Source organism: Culex pipiens, chromosome 3 (genome assembly GCF_016801865.2).
Source record: "Culex pipiens pallens isolate TS chromosome 3, TS_CPP_V2, whole genome shotgun sequence".
NCBI classification, from domain to species: Eukaryota; Metazoa; Arthropoda; class Insecta; order Diptera; family Culicidae; genus Culex; species Culex pipiens.
This window is the reverse complement of record NC_068939.1, coordinates 134,277,464-134,299,662: the sequence shown is the minus strand read 5'-3', so window position 1 is coordinate 134,299,662 and position 22,199 is coordinate 134,277,464. Positions and strand designations below refer to the sequence as shown.

Genomic DNA, 22,199 nt, shown 5'->3' with positions numbered 1-22,199 from the left:
TAGTAGGCATGCAATTGTGTGACAAGTCGAGCACGCGGTTTGTGACGCGGGAGTTGAACTTCGATGTCTGCTGGAGAAACGTTGTGTGAAGGGCCATTTGTAGCAGTTTGTTTTGAAAATTTTGAGGAACAACATCTAAACAAATCTACATTTTGTTTCGACTTTGATTTTGTAGACCTCATATATGGGATTGCAAAATCATAATACTCATTGACAGTTCAGCAATTCCACGTCAAAACAGCAGAATCAAATTTAAATTGCTCGAATATGTTTCAAATTTGAATTGGCCATAAGAGTTGTCGTAGTCCAAAGTTAGCGTGGTACAAAAATAGAGTTTTCAACAAATTTTCCAATGCCAATTCAAAACAATTTATAGTATGCCACCCCCAGAGGTAACCGAACCAGTTAGTTAAGGTTCAAGGTCCCACCGTTGGCAATGTGGTCGTCAAAGCCGTCGTCGAGTTCTCACCTCAGGACCAAACCAAAGCCGGTCAGTCGGTGACACAATCCTATTAAAAAAAAAGTATAATTCATAGTTCCATCCTTGATGATGGAAGCTGCTCGCAGAGCAGGTGACCCGAAACCTGAACTTCAGGTTGACTGCAAAACGTTAATCATCTTGACGAGAGCGACTGAAACTAAGTAGCTCGACTTAGTGCGGCTAAAACCGGATACCACCGCCGGTTGTGCACGGGTTCGCCTACGCAGGGTTACGTCGTCTCGGCCAGACTCCTTCAGACGACACATGGACGGGACGGCGTTTCATGAATGACGATCAAACAACAACGGCAGGTGAGCGTGGAGTCACGTGAGACAGATTTGCGCACGAATCGAATTCCTAAAGTGAGTTATTCATCTTTGAGAAATAATAGCCTTTTTTCAAAATTTTATTTTGTTTGAATTAAAAAAAATCATTAGAAAACTGGAGATAAGGAATGGCCAGGCCTACCGCGTAGCGTTTACCGAAATGACAATTCTTCGAACAGGACTTCCAATACCTTTCTTTGAAACCAATTTAAAAAGAATCAAAACGCAGTTCACAGGACTCAACAACATTACCCCGTGCTCGGGCGGCTTATGATTAATTACGCGGCGGCGGTTGGCCAGCGCAAGCCCGCCCCGCGACGTCGATTCTCGATTCATATCTTCGAGGTGGTCCACTTTGAACTGCTGCAACGCAGAGTGCTGCTGCACCTTTTTCAACTTATTTATCATGTGCGGGGTCTCCCGCTCTTTTCGGGCAAGCATTTCAGTTAAAAGCTACATAAAAATCACATTTATTGATTACGCTTGAGTAGCAGGAATTGAGGAAGTTGGAGACCCCGCTTGAGGCGTATAACCCGAGGGCAGCAACGCACGGGGCATAACTGCATCTTCGAGGGTGCTTCTCACGACTCTTGGGTGTATCGCGTACACGCAGCATCTCTCACCTTGTTTGCGAAACTCGAGTTCAAGAGTCCGCTCCTTCAGTCCATTTGTGTTAATGTTGTTTACTATGGCTTCGGGTTGCAGGTTGATGACCAGCTCAGCGCTTCTCTCTGCTAGGGACCTGGAAGAAGTGTGCAACCGAAGTGCAGTTGGAAAAACTGGGGAAAAATGTCTCCACGGAATTTGTAGTCGGTGCCTTTTTGTAAAAACTGTTGTTGAAGGTTGACAGGGCGTACACGGGATGCAATGTTTTCAATAATGACTACAAGATAGCCGTCGGACCACTGTTTTGTCAAGACGATGTTGGAACACTAACAGTTGCGTAGTACTTGCCTCGTTGACCTTTCGCCACGTTGGGTTCAACGGTTATGTTGAGGGGATCTACTTAAAACTTGATAAATGTTGGAACTTCTGTCACTTATAGTTATACTTATAGTCACACTAGTTTTAGAATATTGGAACCGAGCAATTCTCTACAAAATCGGCATAAACAGCCAATTTTGTATCATACAGATCTCACTTTGCAAAATTTCACCAGGTTTCCATTGAAAAAAATGCCTCAATTCTGTAGGCAATTCTCTACGAAATCCGAAAATTACGATACTCAAATATTTATTTTTTTTCAAGAAATTGCAATTTCTCATAATCCATATGTTTAAATTTATTTTAAAAATAGTCATCATACTCGAACAAATCTTCTGACTTCAGTTTTAAATTCAAAATCCAATTTGCTATCGAAAAGTACTTAACAGTTTTTTTTTTTCATTAAAAGCGCACTGTTTTCAAGATATAGGGATTAAGAGCTTAATTTTTACTGAAAAAAGCCAGCTTTCCAATTTTAAAAAGTGTCCTTGGTTGTCTATTCTTAAAACAATTTATTTTTCGAAAAGTTGAGAAAAATTTCAATAATATTGCCTGCGAGACACTCAAGATTGGACCTCTGGTTGCTGAAATACATCAAATACAAGAAAAAGAAACAATAAAATTTAAGTTTTTCAAGTCTCATCCAATCAGCCTCTATTTTCTAGTGACAATATCTCAGAAACTAATGGTCCTATATTCAATGTTAAAAATGAAACATTTGTGCAATTTTCTGATCCTTTTGAAATAAATCTCTTGTAAATATTGGAATCAACCCTAACATTTCAAAAGGGCGTAATATTGAATATTTGACCTATTTGAAACGTCAGTCTTGATTCCATTAGTTTCTGAGCCATTGGTACAAAAAAGTAAAAGACTATTTGGATCAGACTTAAAAGTTTTAAATTTTCTTGCTGTATTTCAGCAACCATAGGTCCAATCTTCAATTTTATAGGAAATTTTCTCAACTTTTCGAAAAAATAATAATTTAAGAATGGACAATCATGAAAAAATCGAAAAATCATCGAAAAACTGGATTTTTTAGTAATAATTAAGTATTATTTAATTTGTTTTGCTTGAAAACGGTGCAATTTATCAAAAAATCTTTTAAGTACTTTTCAATTGCACAATAGATTCAAAATCAAAAACTGAGGCAAAAAAAAACCTCCAAAATTTCTATTTAAAAAAAACAAACTTTTCAAAAAAAAACCTTACTCAGCGGAAACATTTTTGTCCGAAGGTTTTAATGGCTCAAAAATTGCGTTTTTTCTCGCCTTAAACATATCAAAAAATTTCAGAAATGAAAAAATATATATTTTGTAAAATTGGATTTTTGTGAAATAACTTTAATTAAAATATCGCCAAAAAATCTTTTTCGTGTACCAATGTTGCCTTCTTCACTAAGGGTTCGTCAAAAAATTACGTCCATGGATAGGAAAGGGGGGAAGGGGGTCTGGAGTTTGTGACAGCCCTTGTTTAAGGTAAAGTGCGTGACAGGGTGAAGGGGGGGGGGGTGGTTTGAAATCCTGAAAATCTCTGTACGTTATATTTGAACAAACCCTCAGGTAAGGCTTTAATCCTGCTTGGAAAATTATGTTTTTACAAAAACGTCCTAAACCTACCTTCATGCATTCATATCTACTCAGATTCGAAAACTGAGCAAATTTCTGTGTGTATGTGTGTGTGTATTAGGGTGCCCAGAAAAAAATACCTTCTGCTCCACAAGCGGAAAACGGTTTTTTGGGTTATTTTAAGCATCTGTGTAAATTTTGAGCGAAATTGGATAAGATTACCCCATTGATACTCGAGCCTTAAGTTGGTTAGAAAAAATTTTTTCATACAAAAATGAGTTGTTTAAATCGCTAATAACTTTTCATGATCGAGTTTTACAGCTTTGGTATGTTCTACAAAGTTGTAGAGCATTAAATTTTCAATAAGAATCTCTCTCTTTGGGAATATTTGGATGGAAGTAGCGCACCGTGCAGACCAAACCGTAAGAAACTTGGATTTTCCATACATTATTTAGATTTTGCCCATACAAATTTCACCTCCGAGTATCAATGGGTAAATGATGACCGATTTTGCTCATATTTGGCCCAGAGTCCTAAAATAGTTCAAGGAACAATATTCAGCGCGGAGCAAGGTTTTGAAAATAAGTCCCATATTCTGGGCACCCTAGTGTGTATGTATGTATTTGACCAATAAACTCCCTAAATTATCTTAGCACTGGATGAACCGATTTAAGCCAAATTGGTCACAATCGACTCGATTGGGGTCCCATACACACTTAAAATATAATTTATATTACATTTAACGGAATTCTTTATCTGTTGTAAAAAATAATAATGCAAATGAGAAAATGATGTGAATAAACATTCAATTTGACGCGAAATGTCAATTGTTGTATTGGAAATCTCAAGCACAACTTTTGATGTTATAATAAATCAATTTTGACCTTATTTTACATTATATTTGATGCAAATAACTGGAGCGTGTTTTAAGATGTAACTTTACATCAAACTTAATGTAATGTTACGCGTTTTATTTCCCATACGTCTGAAGGTAAAACGTCAAAACGTCAGCCAAGAGGTCGTCTATGTTTGGCATCGAAAAGTTTTTTTTCACTGAGGTACTCAAACAATCTGTGGAATCTGCTACAAAAACTAACTTAATCCACCTATGTGGTTGATGCCTTCCTCACTTTTTATCAACAATGGGTAATATGAGTGGTTTGGACACATATTTCAGCTATTTCTTTTAGATCCAGAAAAATATGTACATAAATAGCACTTAAGTGGTCATAACTCGAGACAGGGTTGCCAGATCTTGAATGTTGTGGACTCGTCGGAAAGGTCTCTTGATTATCTAACCAACGATGGGTCGGATGATGGATCCGGACATCGTTTACATGCATATAAATGAGATCCGGCTTCAAAAAAGTACATAAATTTCACTTAAGTGGTCATAACTCGAGACAGAGTTGCCAGATCTTGAATGTTCTGGACTCTTTGGAAAGGGACTCTTGATGGGTCGGATGATGGAACCGGACATCGTTTACATGCATATAAATGAGATCCGGCATCAAAAAAGTACATAAATTTCACTTAAGTGGTCATAACTCGAGACAGGGTTGCCAGATCTTCAATGTTGAGGACTCGCTGGAAAGGTCTCTTGATTATCTAACCAACGATGGGTCGGATGATGGATCCGGACATTGTTTACATACATTTAAGTGAGATCCGGCTTCAAAAAAGTACATAAATATCACTTAAGTGGTCATAACTCGAGACAGGGTTGCCAGATCTTGAATGTTCTGGACTCTTTGGAAAGGTCTCTTGATTACCCAACCAACGATGGGTCGGATGATGAATCCGGACATCGTTTACATACATTTAAGTGAGATCCGGATTAAAAAAAGTACATAAATTTCACTTAAGTGGTCATAACTCGAGACAGGGTTGCCAGATTTTGAATGTTGTGGACTCTTTGGAAAGGTCTCTTGATTACCTAACCAACGATGGGTCGGATGATGGATCCGGACATCGTTTACATGCATATAAATGAGATCCGGCTTCAAAAAAGTACATAAATATCACTTAAGTGGTCATAACTCGAGACAGGGTTGCCAGATCTTGAATGTTCTGGACTCTTTGGAAAGGGACTCTTGATGGGTCGGATGATGGAACCGGACATCGTTTACATGCATATAAATGAGATCCGGCATCAAAAAAGTACATAAATTTCACTTAAGTGGTCATAACTCGAGACAGGGTTGCCAGATCTTCAATGTTGAGGACTCGCTGGAAAGGTCTCTTGATTATCTAACCAACGATGGGTCGGATGATGGATCCGGACATTGTTTACATACATTTAAGTGAGATCCGGCTTCAAAAAAAGTACATAAATTTCACTTAAGTGGTCATAACTCGAGACAGGGTTGCCAGATCTTGAATGTTCTGGACTCTTTGGAAAGGTCTCTTGATTACCTAACCAACGATGGGTCGGATGATGGAACCGGACATCGTTTACATGCATATAAATGAGATCCGGATATATGTGAAAACACATTTTTATACATAACTTTTGAACTACTTATCGAAACTTCAAACAATTCAATAGCGATGTATGGGACCCTAAACCAAGTCGAATGAAACCAGTTTGATCAAAATCGGTCCAGCCAGTGCTGAGAAAACTTGGCAAGAATTTTGAACACATACATACATACACACACACACACATACACACACACACACAGACATTTGTTCAGTTTTCGATTCTGAGTCGATAAGTATACATGAAGGTGTGTCTCTGAGCTCTTAATAAAAAGTTCATTTTTAGAGCAGGATTATAGCCTTACCTCAGTGAGGAAGGCAAAAGGCCAAGACGTCATAATTAAACTGCTGACAGAGGAAAGTTGTATTGTTTGAGGCCAATCCAGACGAAAATTGCAGCTGATATGCTTGACTTTGTTTCAGGTGTCGGCGGAATCCAAAATCATCCAAGTCAAAAATAACTACTTCAGAAGCGGCAGGGAGCCGAGAAACTAGAAGATTTTTGCGGTCTTGAAGACGTCTTTTTTGACGCTCCATTTATGTGCATCATATTAGACAGAATATTACACAATTTTTTCGTAGTGTGTAGATCAAGCTTCACTTTTTGAAATTGTGAAAAGTAGTTCAAAAGTTGTGTATAAAAATGTGTTTCCTCAAATGTCCGGATGTCACAAAATTGACCTTATTCAACACCAAACCCCATCGTATTTTATGTCTTATTCAGGTACTTTTTTTAAAGCCGGATCTCAGTAAAATTGATGAAATTGATGTTTGGATCTATCTTGTGACATATCATTGGATAAGTAATTGGAATAACGTTACAATGAGTCATAAACCTTGAAGATCTGGCAACCCTATCTAAAGTTATGGCTACTTAAGTGATATTTATGCACCGATCGAAAGAATTCCTTCAAATTCAATCCAATTAAAAAAATATAAAAAAATCCATTTCCAGTTTTGGTGGAGAATTGCTCCTGTATCTTGAGAAGCGATTTTTTGATCAATTTCGTTTGTTCAGCAAAGTTGTGGGTATTGTAATTTGTGTTTTCAAATTTTTGATCCAAAACATTACGTTTTACCAGTGACAAGAAAAATTTCTGGGTTTAACACAAAAAAAATAAAATATTAATCTGTAGAAGATTGAGTCAACAAGGACCAAATGCTGATCTGGTTGTTGTCCATGGCAACAGCAGATCCTATAAGCATCACAATTAGCTCAAAAATTCCCATCATCCCGTCACCACCGTCACTTTTCGCATCGGCTACCACTCTAATTAAATTACGTCCATCAACGCTACGCTACGACCGCCACTCTCCTAGCACTGGTGAATAGCGTCTAAAGCTCACTTTCCATGCATCACGAGGGTACCTCTCCAGTGCCACTGTCAGTCGTCAGATGAGGTAAATCACGTCTAATTACACTCTAGCTGGCCCAGATTCCGCTTTTCAGCGCACAATTTACCTCCACACGTGTTTGAGTAAGTTTCGCGCAGCGTGTATAAAAGAACCTGGCGGCAAAACGTGTGCCTCACGTGACTTGCCGCACGCTGAAGTTCTTGCGCGCGACCAGGTGGCTGCCGGCTTTGCCGGCATTACTTCAAAAGAAGAAATCCCCCTGCTCGAAGCTCCAGGAGGGGCCCACCACTATTGCCAAGGTTGTTGTCCCGTCGAACCGCTGCGGTGGACTTCCCCGGCGTGTAAGAATTTTTTGAGGGTTGAAGAATGATCTTGGAAGTGTTTTACGTGGGGTTTGTGAATTCTTTCTGAGGTATCAAAAGACTACTTCAAATTCGTTCATCTGCACTTGATTTCACTGATGTCGTTTGACCTACGTAATGTCTTGATCAATATTCGTTACGTTCGAGAACAAGTCCAATGAAGAGTTACGATTGATTCTCGGGTCGTCATAAAATGTCACGACCACAAAATGGGACACAACTTTACTTTTATTACCATCCATTGAGCGAGAAATTGCGTTAAATCATTGTTCGGGTTGAGACCAGTTTAGCGACGAACTGCTCCGTAAAGTTGTGATAAACTTCCAGAAAAAACGCTTTCTCAAACCAGATATTCAGCAAAATCTTTCCTGACTCCAATGGAACTTCCCGGGCGTGGTGACCGCGCTCAAGTTGCAAATGTCACGCATCTGCCGCGGGTTGAGCCGGGTTGGTGGTTGTTTGCTGGTACAAATTGAACCGCGCTCAACAACAATAAATTAGCTCTTCCATGAAATCAATAATCAAGGGGCATGTGGGCCGGCTTGCGGTCAGCCACGCGTAATTGATGCTCGTTCGGAGCGAAATTGGATCGCGACTGGACGCTTAACTAGACTAGGAGAGGTGGGTCAACAATGGTCTGCATGTAAATCAACAGAAAATATCTGGTTCAACCCGTTGACCAACCTCCCCTAGCCGTGAACTTTTCCGCGTGATCTGATTGAACTGGTTCATCAGCGTGGTGGTGATGGCGAGAGTTTTGCGTTACCCAAGATGACCATCAGAGGTTAACAGTACCATAAACCATGTTCCCTGCTGCTGCTGCTGCTTCAGCTGCCTGTTTTTGATCTGAAATAGAATCTCGTGACCGTCAACCGTTTATTGATCGGTTGAGACCTTTTTTCTCCTTCGGCACGTTTGGATGCAGCAAATGCACGGAAAGAAGTCGTTTTGTGAAACCGTAAAAAGTTGTTCACGAACTTTCTAAAAAGTTATCCTGTTTTTGAAAATTTTGAACAATTTTACAAAATTTGAAAATGATTTCTATCAGTGCACCCCCGCCAGACGTCTGACATCCGATCCTCGGGGGTAATGTCACCTGACCCCCCCCCCCCCCCCCTCCCTACTTACAAATAATCTCAATTGTTTACCACCAGGTAGAATAATCGAACCAAGGTTTACACGGTCGTAAATCAGGCACATTGTGTGTCCTGCGTGTTCATGCGTTGTGTTGTCCTCCCCTTTTATAATACGGTTGTGGTTACGGTCATTGCGCGATTGCTGGTCTTTGACTTTGCTCGAGATTATTTTTTTCCAGCCGCCGAGAGAGTGACCTGTGGTGCAGTGCGTTGTGTCTACCGTCAGGTTTGGTTAATGGTTGATACGGTGCGTACGAAAAGTTCATCGCGGATTCTTTTGTAGTGGAGTACAAAAAAGTCTATTACGGTAGGGGATGCAAGGTAAATTTGAGTAATTGTTGGTTGACTGTGTAGCTCCACGGTTGTCATTTGGTGTTGCACCTTTAGGTAGTATTTTTTCACAATAAAAAGGCTTTTTCTGAAATCAGTATTGCGTCCAATTCAAAACTTCGATTTAACGTTTTATTTTTTTAAATTATTAATGATGTAAAAGAATTTTATGGATCATCAATTAAATGATAACAGATAATTATCTGTGCTTTGAATGGTCATAAATGGTCTGGAAATAAATTTTATTAATTATAGTACACTCTCTGGCTGTCAATCTTTTTGATAGCAATATTGTTCCATATGTCAATTAATTCATTGATTCTCCGTTCTAAATATGATACCTCTCGCTCTCAACGGTCCCTTCTATATTGACACAGAGAGTCCACTGTATGAGATCCGGTATGAAAAAATCACCTCACTCTCGTTTAGAGTCTAGAGCCTTACAAACTAAAAATATTAACAATGCAATAATCAAGTAAAAAGAAAAATTTTGCACCTATTTTTCTCCAAAAAGATCGAATTATAGAGGAACACAAACATATTAAAAAATGCTTGTACAAGTACAGTCAACTCTTTGGCTTTCAATCTTCTCGTTGTCAATATTGCTCCAGCTGGCAATATTTTTTTCAGTCCCTTCAAGAAGCATGCTTTGATTTTTCGTTCTATAATTTGATACCTCTCGTTCTCGACAGTCCCTTCAATATCGACAACGGGAGAGTCCACTGTTAAAGTTTTTTTTTTTGTAAAACCATGTTTTACAGATACAAATAAAGCACGCATGATTTCCTTATTGAAATCAATATTTTATAAAATTTTGATATTAACGGTCGTTGTTTTTTGTTAATACTCCTGTGTTTACATTTTAAAACATTTTTTCGCCAATCGACTTATTTGTAAAAAATTGTTCGGTGCATTGCATTTTTTAACATTTTCAAGCAAGTTTTCCCACGCATTAATGCCTTATTGAAATCAATATTTTGTTTGTTTTGATATTCCCGAGCAGACGGAAATATCGAGGGAATAACATTTTTTTGATATTTGTAAATACTGTGTGTGTGTGTGTGTGGTCCAATCCAATACCCGCTAACCGGTAGCGATATTATGGGAAAGTATAGTTTGTATCAGACTTTGTTGTATATGCCGAATGCTGATACAACTTATCTCAGTCCCGGGTATTAGGTGGTGATAGCCCTCGCGCTGCTTCCAACGACCCATTTCAGAATGACAGAGCTCCTTGCGGTCCAATTCCGAGGTCGCTGGGCATTGTTCGGCCCCGCCTAAACATGGAAGCAAGCATCTGAAGGAAACTCGATCTATATTTAGACTTCCAATCCCCTCAGGCAAATCAGGGATCAGCGCGTATTTAATATGAGAAGATAACATGTTTCAACACTACGGATAATTTCACTGCTAGAGTGTAAACCTTTTGATGGCCGACTGCTTAGCGTCCCAGACCATCAATCCAAAGGCGTGAGTTCGAATCCCACCTGATTCATTTTCGTTTTTGTTCATATTCAATGTTCAAATTACTGATTCCAAATTTCAAAGGTACCGACCGGGATTTGATCCCTGAACCTTCTGCTTGTGAGGCAGAAGCCGTAACCATTAAGCCACGGAGCCGGTTTATTTTTTGATATTTGTAAATACTAAGCCAATAACATTTTATGTTTTTTTATAACAAGTTTTGTTATTCGCCGTTATGATTTTTTGTTATTGAAATAACAGACTAATAACACTTTAAGTTATTCTTCAAACAAATCTTTGTTTTTCTTTTTTTGTTATTTTAACAGCTAATCCGATCATCCCAATAACAGTTAGAGTTATTTTTCCATAACAAAAAAATGTTATTCCCAAGTTGTTTTGGCTTTCAGCCAATATCAGACCAATAACAAATTTTGATATGATAACATACACTGTAATTTTAACTCTTATGCAAAAATGGATTTTGTGCGAATATTTCATAAATTTTTTTGTTGTTTTAACAGTATTTGTTATTGAAATGGCATGAATTTTGTTATTACCGTCTTCCCAGGTTTCCTACTACGAGCAAAAAAAGAAAAATACCACTGAATGCAGTTTTTTGAATTAATATTCCTGTGATGCGTTCCCAAAAAAATAAATTTAGCATCAAATGTATTTTCATACGATGATTCTCTAGCTCTTCGCTTTTTTTCAAGATTTTTAATTTTGTTTTTTTTAATATGATTTGGGTGAAACTTTGTCCATTGCTTCCTTATGTCCTAAAAGGCCATTTTTGGCTTCTTCCTACAAGGCTCCATACAACCCTGGGAGCTGTTCATACAAAAGTGCTATAATAACGAAGATGAGATTTTCTGATCGATTTGGTATCTTCCGCAAAGTTGAAGATTTGATATAAACAAAATACTTGATTTTTTTGCATTGCATTTAATTTGCAACCTGAAACTACAAATTACTATGTTGATTGTTATTTTTAGGTGAAACCCAATTTGCCCTCAGTTTTCAATCGATGGTATCTTGGAAACTATTAATTTGATTTTCAATGTCAAATCAAAAAACCTATTTGTGATTTTTTTTCAAGTTTGTAAAAAAAATAGTTTTAGAAATCAAAAATTTAGACGAACATTAAAAAAAAAGTAACATGTTTTTTTTATATTTCATAAAATTATTTTTATAAGGTCCTTTTCGGTGCTGGGACCTGGTTAGGACCGAGTCGGCTTTTGTAATTACATTTTACTTAAAGCTAAGAGTAATCACAGAGGATCTTGTGTGTAAATGTTAGTGGGAGGGGAGCCGATTACCCGCGGCCTACTCGGGGTTAGTAGGGAAGGGATTGATGTTACAAGACAAGGCGTGGGAAGGGAAGGGGGATTGTGTAGGGGTCTTGGTTGGCTCTGCTGGCCTTTGCTTTTGTCCTCCGCCGCAACTCGGTGTCCAGCTGCTGGGGCGATCTTGCTTTGCTTCCGGTGCAAACCAGAAACGACGGCTTTGTGTGAAGGCGAGTTATACTAACTGAAGGAAAACTAACTGGAGGAAAACTAACTGAAGAAAAACTAAATGGTTATTTTGGAATCTAAGAGGAACTGATAGATCGGATAGAGAACATCAAGGTCTAGTTGAGATAACGAAGTAACATGTTTTCAGCCCATTTAAAATTTGAGTCTTGATTTTGAAATTCTAAAAAAAAGATTTACACGAAAGTTTCTTGTTTCCACATTGAAAATCGGATCAATAGTTTCCAAGATATCGACGATTGAAAAATAAGGGCTAATCGGGTAGCACTAAGAAATTCTGTAGGAAGGGAAGAAGGGAATACACTTAATGTCAGATTTGTTTAAAGGACCTAATAAAAGTCCAGAATTGGATCCTAAAATTAAGCATACATTGTTGGTTTCTTGTTCACAACGATAAAGCTTATTTTTATCACCCTAATGGCACCTTATATGGATTTTTTTTAAATCAGCTTTGAAAAAATAGCTTCGCGGCCTCTCTTGTCAAAAAGTACCTTGCTTGTCAGCTCGTTCCAATGAGACCTTAGTAGATCCATGATCAGTTACCAAAGGTCCGATTAAATGTTTGAAAATATTTTTTTGGGAGATTGACGAAGATGGCTTGAAACGGGAAGTTAATTCAAATTTCATACAATTAATTTCTGATAGCAAATTCATATTAAAGCAATTTTTTTTTTGCATAAGCTTTAGCCTGCTTACGAGTTTGCGAGTTTGGCAATCTGTCAAAAAAGCGAGTTTTTCTGCTTATTTGCCATTGTATATAAGCTCCTTAAAAAAAGGAAGCGAGTAAAGTTTGTCAAAGTTTGTGATAAAAGTGAATTTGAATTTCTGATTTTTCCAGGTTTTGTAAGTCAACAAGGTTTTTGTACTGTTATTTTAATAATTTTTCCTCTCGCATTTTACTGGGAGAATTTTAAAAGCTCCTCCCGAACTTAATTTCACTAAACAGAAAAGACAATAAATTTGCTTAATTTTTACGAAGTTTTTTTTTATCATTTAAAAAAAAACCTTAGTATGAATTTCATACCAATCCTCACTATCCATTAACTTTTAACCCCCAACCTCCCCTTCACTCGCTCCCTTGAGAGCCTGTTGCTGCCGTTGACCGGCAGTGCCGTGCGTGATACAGATTTATGATTTCGCAACCTAATTGATTTTGATCGAATGCCAAGTTTATGCCCTGGAAAAAACAGAGAGCTCCCTCCGAGGACGACGACGTTGAACTTTCTGTCCTACACCGCAGACTGTCTCCAAAGTCAATGCCACCGGGGGTTGACCGACCAATTGGAGCAGTTATGATCTGTGGGCGAAAAACCGGGTCCACTACAGGTTGAAGGTCTCAGCGCCGCCGGTTTCGCAATCAGTCGCGGAGATTTTTTAAAACGGTTCGCAAAAAGCTTGATTAGCGGAAGGTCGGACCGGTATTTGATGACTGGTGACCTGGTGCTAATGACTGCGATTTATGACGTGTGTTTGTGTGAGTGTTTGGCACACAATAAAGATAATCAGCGAATCAACGTGGTTTGCAGTTTTGGGATCTGAAAATGTGGAAAAAAGTTGTCCAAACGTGGAATTGATCCCCGGAGCTATCGATTTCCGAGTCACGGAACATCTTCACGCGCAATACGCAACGTGGTTCAACGGCCTGACAAACTTCATAGAAGTTGTTGTTTTTTTGTCTTTGTCACAAATCGTACCAAATGCCACCTGCGGCTGAGTAACATGACACCCGCGAAATTGTGGCAGATTCGCGGCGCTGCCAGCGACATCGACACAAAGTTATTAGTGTCATTTGAGGCAGCACCTCCTAGCGAAACAACAACAACAAACAGCCCACATCGGTGTGCCAATGTGGACCATAAATCAAAATTTCCCCGGGGGCCATCACGCGGCAGACAGGTCGGCGGTTTCGGTCCGAGCCTACTGGGACCTGGATCGGTCGTAAAACGTGCAAAATACACACCGATTTTGTGGTTGGCTCGTGGTATGGTGATAGGGAGAATGTGATGTTTGAAAAGCCCTTGATTGTGAATATATTGATCTTCTATGAGGTTTTTTTTAAGGGAGTTGTCCCTATTTTAGACCTACTCAGCAAGACAGTGATCAGTTCAACCAAGATTTGCCAGGTTTTGTGTACGTGATGTCATAGCTTATTTTGGAATGTTATTTATGTGAAACTATTCCCAAAAAAGGGACTTTGCCCGTTCTTTTCATAGCAAGTCACTTGAGAAACTACCATTACAAATTTTTCGACGTCGTCCAAAATCACTCAATAATGATGACCACTTTTCAGCGCCAAAGATCAACTCAACAACCGTGACAATCGAATCGCTTGCAATCACTGGGTGTTCCCGCTAGCAGCACCTCATCAAGTGGACGAAACATTTTTATTATTATAAAGCAATTTCGATAAAAACAATGTAGAAAAATTTCACGTGCCACTCTCCCATGATCACAGTCCAAGGCAGAGAGATATCGGTTACGGCCAATTCCCCCCGTGGGTCAGGTCAGCCGTTGCGTGGGTAATCGTCTGTCGTCGTCACCGCGATGGCCAATAAATGCCATCATCATGCCGCAGGAGGCGGACCTCTGGTCCTGAAACGAGGCTTGAGGTACAAATAAACGCACTAAAATAATAATCATACTAATAACAGAGCCGCGGATCGGAAACATGACGGGGATTTTTATTTCGCCCCGTAATCGTGCAATCTCAACGTGGTGTCAAGTTGTTTGGGAGGGAATTTTTAAAATATTCTCGATAAATTTTACGACTGTGAAGATATCGGCCGTACGTGATTCTGCGAGCGTCCAGAGAATGGCTGAAATAGCTTTATCTGCGTCTGTTAATCCACGCGAGCATGAAGGCTACCTCTTTTGAAGCTATAGTAATAAAATAAATAAGATAAACTTTTGAGTCTGAGCAATTTTCTAGTCAACAACATTGCTCGTTAATGTTATTGTTATTTACATTTAGTTGGCTTGAACTTTGTGTTCAAAGAATTTCTAAACAATCTGCAAAATCCTGCTTTACATTGGCTTTGCATGTAAAAATCTGTTCCATTTGCTATTGAAAACTTCTGTGTCAAGAATTATCAAAATAAGAGTCTTCGAGATTTTGAAATCCCCAAGAATAGAAAATTTAACTTGTAAAATTCCATTTAGAAATTTGGTGTCAAAGGGACTTTTCTGTAAAATTAGACGCCCGATTTGATGGCGTACTCAGAATTCCGAAAAAACCTAATTTTCATCGAAATAAACACTGAAAAAGTTTTGAAAACTCTGCCATTTTCCGTTACTTGACTGTAAAAAAATTTGGAACATGTCATTTTATGGGAAATTTAATGTTCTTTTCGAATCTACATTGGCCCAGAAGGGTCATATATTCATTCAGAACATAATTTTTCATTTTAAAATTTCGTGTTTTTTCTAACTTTGCAGGGTTATTTTTAAGAGTGTAACAATGTTCTACAAAGTTGTAGAGCAAACAATTACAGAAATTTTGATATACAAACATATGGGGGTTGCTTATAAAATTCAAATCATAATAATAGAATAAAAAAATTGCATGCATAATTTATTCTAGTGAAATATTTCAAAACGTCCTATTTTTATTGGAAATCCAAAGCAGATAATTACATCAGTTTCAAAATTTGAAGCTTTAGGTGAATAATAGGGTGCCCAGAATATGGGACTTTTTTTCAAAACCTCGCTCCACAAGCTGAATATTGTTCCTTGACTTATTTTAGGACTCTGGGCAAAATATGAGCAAAATCGATGATGATACTCGGAGGTGAAGTTTGTATGGGAAAAATCGAAAAAAGGAAGAAAACCCCAAGTTTCTTACGGTTTGGTCTGCACGGTGCGCTACTTTCATCCAAATATTCCCAAAAGTGAGATTCTTACAACTTAATAGAACATACCAAAGCTGTAAAACTCGATCCTGAAATAATTTTTGTATCAAAATTTTTTTTCCCAAAATTTAGGCTTGGGTATCAATGGGTTTATCTCATCCAATGTCGCTCAAAATTCACACAGATGCTTAAAATAACCCAAAAAACCGTTTTCCGCTTGTGGAGCAGGGGTGTCATTTTTTCTGGGCACCCTAGTGCACAACGAACTGCTGTCCTTCTTCAGACTGTTGTCCCGATTTCCGGTTTTCTCGATTTTTTTTTTTTAGCAATTTTGAAAAAAACACCCGTGTAGCATTTTAAAAGTAATCCGGTAACCAGGAAAAAAACTCTCTGAAATCAAGTGTGTTTGCCAAAATCACAAAATCCTCAGAAAAAAAAAATTCGGGGGTTCCCTCTCGTCGTGATCTCTTCGATTTGTTTCCAAGAAACGCTGTCTTTGAACAGCTTCAAAAAATATCACGATTTTTTTCTTTAAATACAAGTATGTGGACAATTTCTTGGAAACGATGAACTTTATTGCAAATTATATTTTGCATAAAAAAAGTGAGAATTTGACAACAATTACAAAATGTTAAATCTCACGATATCAGACGATTTTGGAGAGACCTGCTCATCTAGAATTCAAAATTAGATATTCACATAAAAAAAATATTTAATCGTGCGATCAAAACTCGATTCCCTTGCGATCACCAAAGCTCACCAAAAGCAAAACAAATTGTGAATCACACCTCACGGGTGTGCTCGTAAACAAATTAGCACATTTATTGCTCCCCAAGTAACTTATTGCCAGCGGATCCGCTAGACGCTCTCGAGTTCCGATGCCGGTCCCGCGCACGCGCACTTATACGCAGCTTAATTACCTTCGGCTTCGAACCTAAAACCCGGTTGACATTGTCGCGCCATTTCCGCGGACTCGTCCGCGCTCGTAAACTCATTCAGTTTGCGGGCACCTCCTGCGAAAAAAATATATAATGAAATCCGCCCGAGATTTATAAGTCGAGTCCCGGCCAGAGCGTGCGAGAAACGCATTCTAGATCGTTCATCAGTCAGCTTTCCGGAGTGGAGTAACTGCCTGCGTTAAGTAGTTACAGTTGTGGCTAGTTGTCACATGTGACTTTTTGGACATTTATCGATGCACTTGTTCATTATAGTTTTTGCAACGTAAAAAATACATTTGAATATAAGTTGCTTTTCAAAATTGCTTTAACCATATATTTTTGTCAAAATACAGTTTTTCGCAATAGAAATCCTGAAGATCACTCTCAACATCATTCTTTTCATTGGCCAGACCTACTGTTTAAAAGTTAACCGCGTTGACAATTCTTTGACATGTATTGAGTTTTAACATGAAAGTTTACTAGACGAATTCCTGTGCTCCAGCAAAATGTCATTCACGCCAACTGAGCACGACACCTACCAGCAACTGTCAATCTTTTTGACACGTCGCCGGTCGTTCCGGAGTTCAAGAATTTTCTACGCACCGGCTGCGTGAACTCCTCACTGAGGTTCAGTCTCAATCTCAATACAAAAGCCCCACGTAAGTATGCAAGTATGTAAAGTTCAATGCAGCGCAACGAACGCAAAGTGATCCTCTCGGGGTCGTCACTTTGTGCATAGCGGTTCACGCTCAGGTTCAACACTGAGAAATGGCGGCGTCGTCGGCGTGGGCCCTTAACTAGGTGCGTCGTCGCGACGGATCTAGATGGGAATGCTCAAGTGTGACTGCTTAATTAGTTGTGGCAGTGGTTACTTGATAGTTTGCAATTTGAATAAAAAAGCTGTGAGCTTTGCGAAGCGAACCAAGGGAGACGGGGTTGGGGTGACTTATTTGCCGGTTGGCTGATTGAAAAATTAACAATGGTGCTTAATGAGCGATTGAGGAGGTGACATGTAAATTTAACTTATGGTCGTGTAAATTTAACTTCGGTCCCACCCGTGTGGATCAATCGGACCGCGCACTGGACTAACAATCAGAGGTCGCCGGTTCGAATCCCGCGGCGGGCGCTCTAAAATTCTTTGTGTAAATATGGGTATTCGGCGCCGTCGCTCCGTGCCATACTTTCATACACTTAGGAGCCCAGGGCGGCGAAGTCCTTGTAGTTAAAAAGGAAGACACTAGTGGTTGGTACTAGCAATGGTGGCCGACAGCTATAAAGTCAACTTCGTTTTTTTTTCGGAACAAGATTCTTTAAAAAGGTAGTTTTTTTCTATTTCAGTCTACCTAAATTACATGAGCTGAGCATCCCTAGGCAAAGCTTACTTCACAGTACACATGAACGCACTTACACCGCCATGCAGAAGATGCGTTTCCTCGACCTGGGCCGGTGGACAATTGGTTCCGTTCCGTCGCGTGACCTTGCCGCGTTGCAACAGCCAAGATTACCCGGGTTCCATTGTGGAGCTTCTTTTCAGTGCGTAACACAACGCACTCAAAAAGGGGGTTCGGCTCTTGCGCGCTTTGCGATTATTATTTTCCGATAACAATTATGGTTTATTAGCCTCGTGTGACCCCTGCTGGGGCAGTGCTTAAGCTTCGCCGAAGTCTCGTGCAACTTTTTGCCGAAGAGCAAAGCATTTCCAGGTGGAATTTTGCGAATGTGCGTTAGGGTGATAAGAATTTAAAATTTTATAGGAGATGTCAGTATATTGTAAATAACAATTTGACTTTTGATTAATTGAAAATGATTTAAGCTGGCTTGTATTCAGGGCTTTGGAGTCGGAGTCGGAGTCGGAGCCGAAGTCGGTGGAGTCGTGTCTTTTTGGAGACCTGGAGTCGGAGTCGGAGTCGGAATCGTCAAAACTCGAACAGCTGGAGTCAGAGTCGGAGCCGGAGTCGGTTAATTTTTTTGAGCTGGAGTCGGAGTCGGAGTCGGAGCCGAAAATTTCTGATAACCCGGAGTCGGAGTCAGAGTTATCTTAAATTCAAAAAAAATATGATTTTTTTTATTTTAGTATTTGCTATAAATCAGCTTAATTTGCAAAACTTATTATATTCTAAATTGTTTTTTAAGTCACATGCACTGCCATTTTGGCCTTATGTTTGTGAAGCTTTTTATTGTGATTTGAAAGTTCTTATTGTGTTATTTCACTATGATCGGTATATGATAACCTGTTAATCCCCTCTTACCCAAGTATGTAGTATCATAACTCAAAAAATAGTAAACAATATTGGTTTTATAGTCAGAAATATTGAATTGAATCTTGACTGATTCCTTTTGTCTATATTTATGTGCCCTTTCAATTCAAATTTGGCATAGTTTAATCCAGTTCATTCAGTTCAGTTGAAAAAAGTACACACACAGTCATCTTTTACCCCAAAAGTGAATGTCTTGCAGGTTTTAAGTAAATCATTTTTGAGGAAAAAAATTACAAGATACATAAAAGGATTAAAAATAATAATCATTGTTTTTGGAAATTGGAAAAAAGTCACTGACAGTATAACTCTTCCAACAAATAATCTACGAATTAAATATTTATTACAATTTATTACTTGGAACTCAACATGCGCATTATGTACAAAAAAATCTATGTGCTGCATTTATCATTGCAAATCAATATACTTATAAAATTTCTTCTTGTAAAGGTAGCTTAAGCGTCCTTTTGAAATATCCGTGACCTAAAAAATATTTTACCTGCAGATTTTTTTTTTGTTTTTATCCAATTTTATTTTTTTCCATATATTTTAGTGGAGGCGCACTATCATTCATAAAACTTTGTTTTAGGTGAAGATACAAGAAGTATCGCGCGCCTCCTTTTAAATGTACAGAAAATTTTAAAATTAAAATAAATCAAAAAATCATAAGTAAAATATTGTCTAGGTCACGGATAGTTGAAAAGGACCCCGTAAGTGTTCTTTCCACGAAGAATGTTTTAAGACAAATTGATTTGCAATTTTATAAATATCTGCCTAACAGGGAGCAAATTAAACTTATATGTAAAATCGATCATTAAGGCCAGGTTTCTTTTAAGGATCCAGTTAAAAAATAACAATTTACTATTGAAATTTATTAGCATTTAATAAATTGAATGTAAATTTAACCTCAAATAAAAAACAGGTAAAAAAATCCAAATTTACTTAAAAAATTGTTCTTCTAAAAATGCTTTCAAAACCGGAGATATTTTTTGATTTCTGTTTCAATAACGTATAAAACTTGTAACCAAGATTTTTTTTCGTTTTGTGATTCGAACTTATTTTGCTTGAGAAACTTAGAGAGTATTTAAATAATCCTATTTATCAATGTTTTCAAAATAATAGTTAAGTAACTTTTGAAACATTTAAAAATATGTGGAGTCGAAGTCGGAGTCGGAGCCAACAATTTGTTGAAAGCTGGAGTCGGAGTCGGAGTCGGAGTCGGCTAGAATTGGTAGACCGGAGTTGGAGTCGGAGTCGGAGTCGGTTGTAGCTGAGAGCCGGAGCCGGAGTCGGAGTCGGAGTCGGCTAATCTCAGAAAGCCGGAGTCGAGTTGAAGTCGGAGTCGTTTGAAATATGCCTGACTCCGCAGCCCTGCTTGTATTGAACTAAATTTGGTTGAAATTAACTCAAAAAAGCATTTCCCTGAGATATCGGTCATTCAATTTTTTTTTTGTATTTTTTAATCCGTCTAAAACTTTTTTGGTGCCTTCCTTTTCCATAAAATTTTTGCAGCTGTCCATACATAAATGATATATGAAAATTCAAAAATCGGTTTGGTGTCTTTGGCAAAGTTGAAGGTATGTATAAGCACTACAATGAAAAAAAAGATACACTGTAATTTTTAATATTTTTTATATTTATAATTTACCCTTCAATCACTTAAACTTGATTTTCAAAAAAAACTCTTTTTTATTTTATTTTCTGATATGTTTTAGGGGACATCAAATGCCAGCTTTCAGAAATTTCCAGACTGTGCAAAAAATCTTTGACCGAGTTATGAATTTTTGAATCAGTGCTGATTTTTTCAAAAAATCGAAATATCGGTCGCAAAAAATTTTTAACTTTAGTTTTCAAAAGAACCAAATTTGCAATCAAAAAGTACGTTAAAGAAATTTTTATAAAGTGCACCGTGTTAAAGTTGTAGCCATTTTTAGATAAAATATTGAAGGCACCAAAAAAGTTTCAGACGGATTAAAAAAATTACAAAAATTAAAATCAAAACTGAAAATGGCATGTCACCCTAATGTGCCTCTACTTTTTATTGTGGCATCCACGGTTTGTTGACTCGGATTTTCAAAATAGATTTCCGAAAATGACCTTTTATGGGCGCGCCAATCTGTACTAGCAATTAACATTCTCGCAAGGCACAATTCCACTGCAAATTTGCTTGAACCTCCGAACCAGAAATTAGTTCAACTAAATGAACAAAATTACTGGTCTTTGCAAAACTTTGTTGAACAAAAATAAACTGAAAAAAAAAACAGAATTGAGAACTTTTAAATTTCTTATTCTTTATAAATGCCAATCAAATTTTAAAATTAAAATTTAGCTTGAATACAACCCACCAAATGTTAAGAACACAAGAAACCGGACGAGACAGTTGTTTTGTTCCTCATTTCCTAAATTTGACTTACACCAAAACCTCACTAAAATCGTTAAAGATTAAAGGCTCGTCTGATGATCGTCTACACGCCTCTACCATGTGAACTGAATCGCAAATGGCCACCCACGGCAAACAAACAAAAAACTACGCAAAATGGTATGCAAATCCGCACCACTCCAAACTGGAGTGCGCCGATGTGATCGAAATATTGATTATTCCGCAAAAAAACCCAAATTCACCTCTACCGGATTTGGTTCGCCGCGGCGCCATTGTTTATTTTGATGACATTTTTTTCTCGATAGTACTCTTCAATTCAAAAATCACCATTCTTTCCATCCCATCAGGCCGGGAGATCAACTGGTAGCCACGTCATCCGTTCAGCTATTGTGTCATGACGAATGAACGCAAAAAATAAATAAAAATATATCGCATTTGCACGAACGAACCAAACTGTCAGTCGCAGCAAAAGTTCACCTCTTTGATGTCACGCTCGTACCCTACCCGAAACGAACATAAACATTCGTGACTTGTTCGCTGTCCGTTTAGTGTCGCACTTGACTCGACTGTTTCCGACTGGCGAGTAGTCTTTATTTTGGGGGATGGCTTTTGCTTTTGAAGACGGTTAAGGTGCACGCAATACGGATAACGTACGATAAGTGAAGTTTGTCAATTCTTGTTCAAATGCATTGTTGTCACTTTTCATATAAAAGAAGTTTCAATCTGATCATGCTATCTTAACACACTCTGAAAATTGCTGT

At 38.2% G+C, this 22,199-nt stretch overlaps 1 protein-coding gene across 4 annotated transcripts in view; it reads right to left on the bottom strand.

Annotated features, from left to right (window-relative positions):
- Positions 1-22,199, bottom strand: part of LOC120422105 (TLD domain-containing protein 2) — a 418,926-nt gene that overhangs the window by 257,296 nt on the left and 139,431 nt on the right. The window lies entirely within an intron of this gene.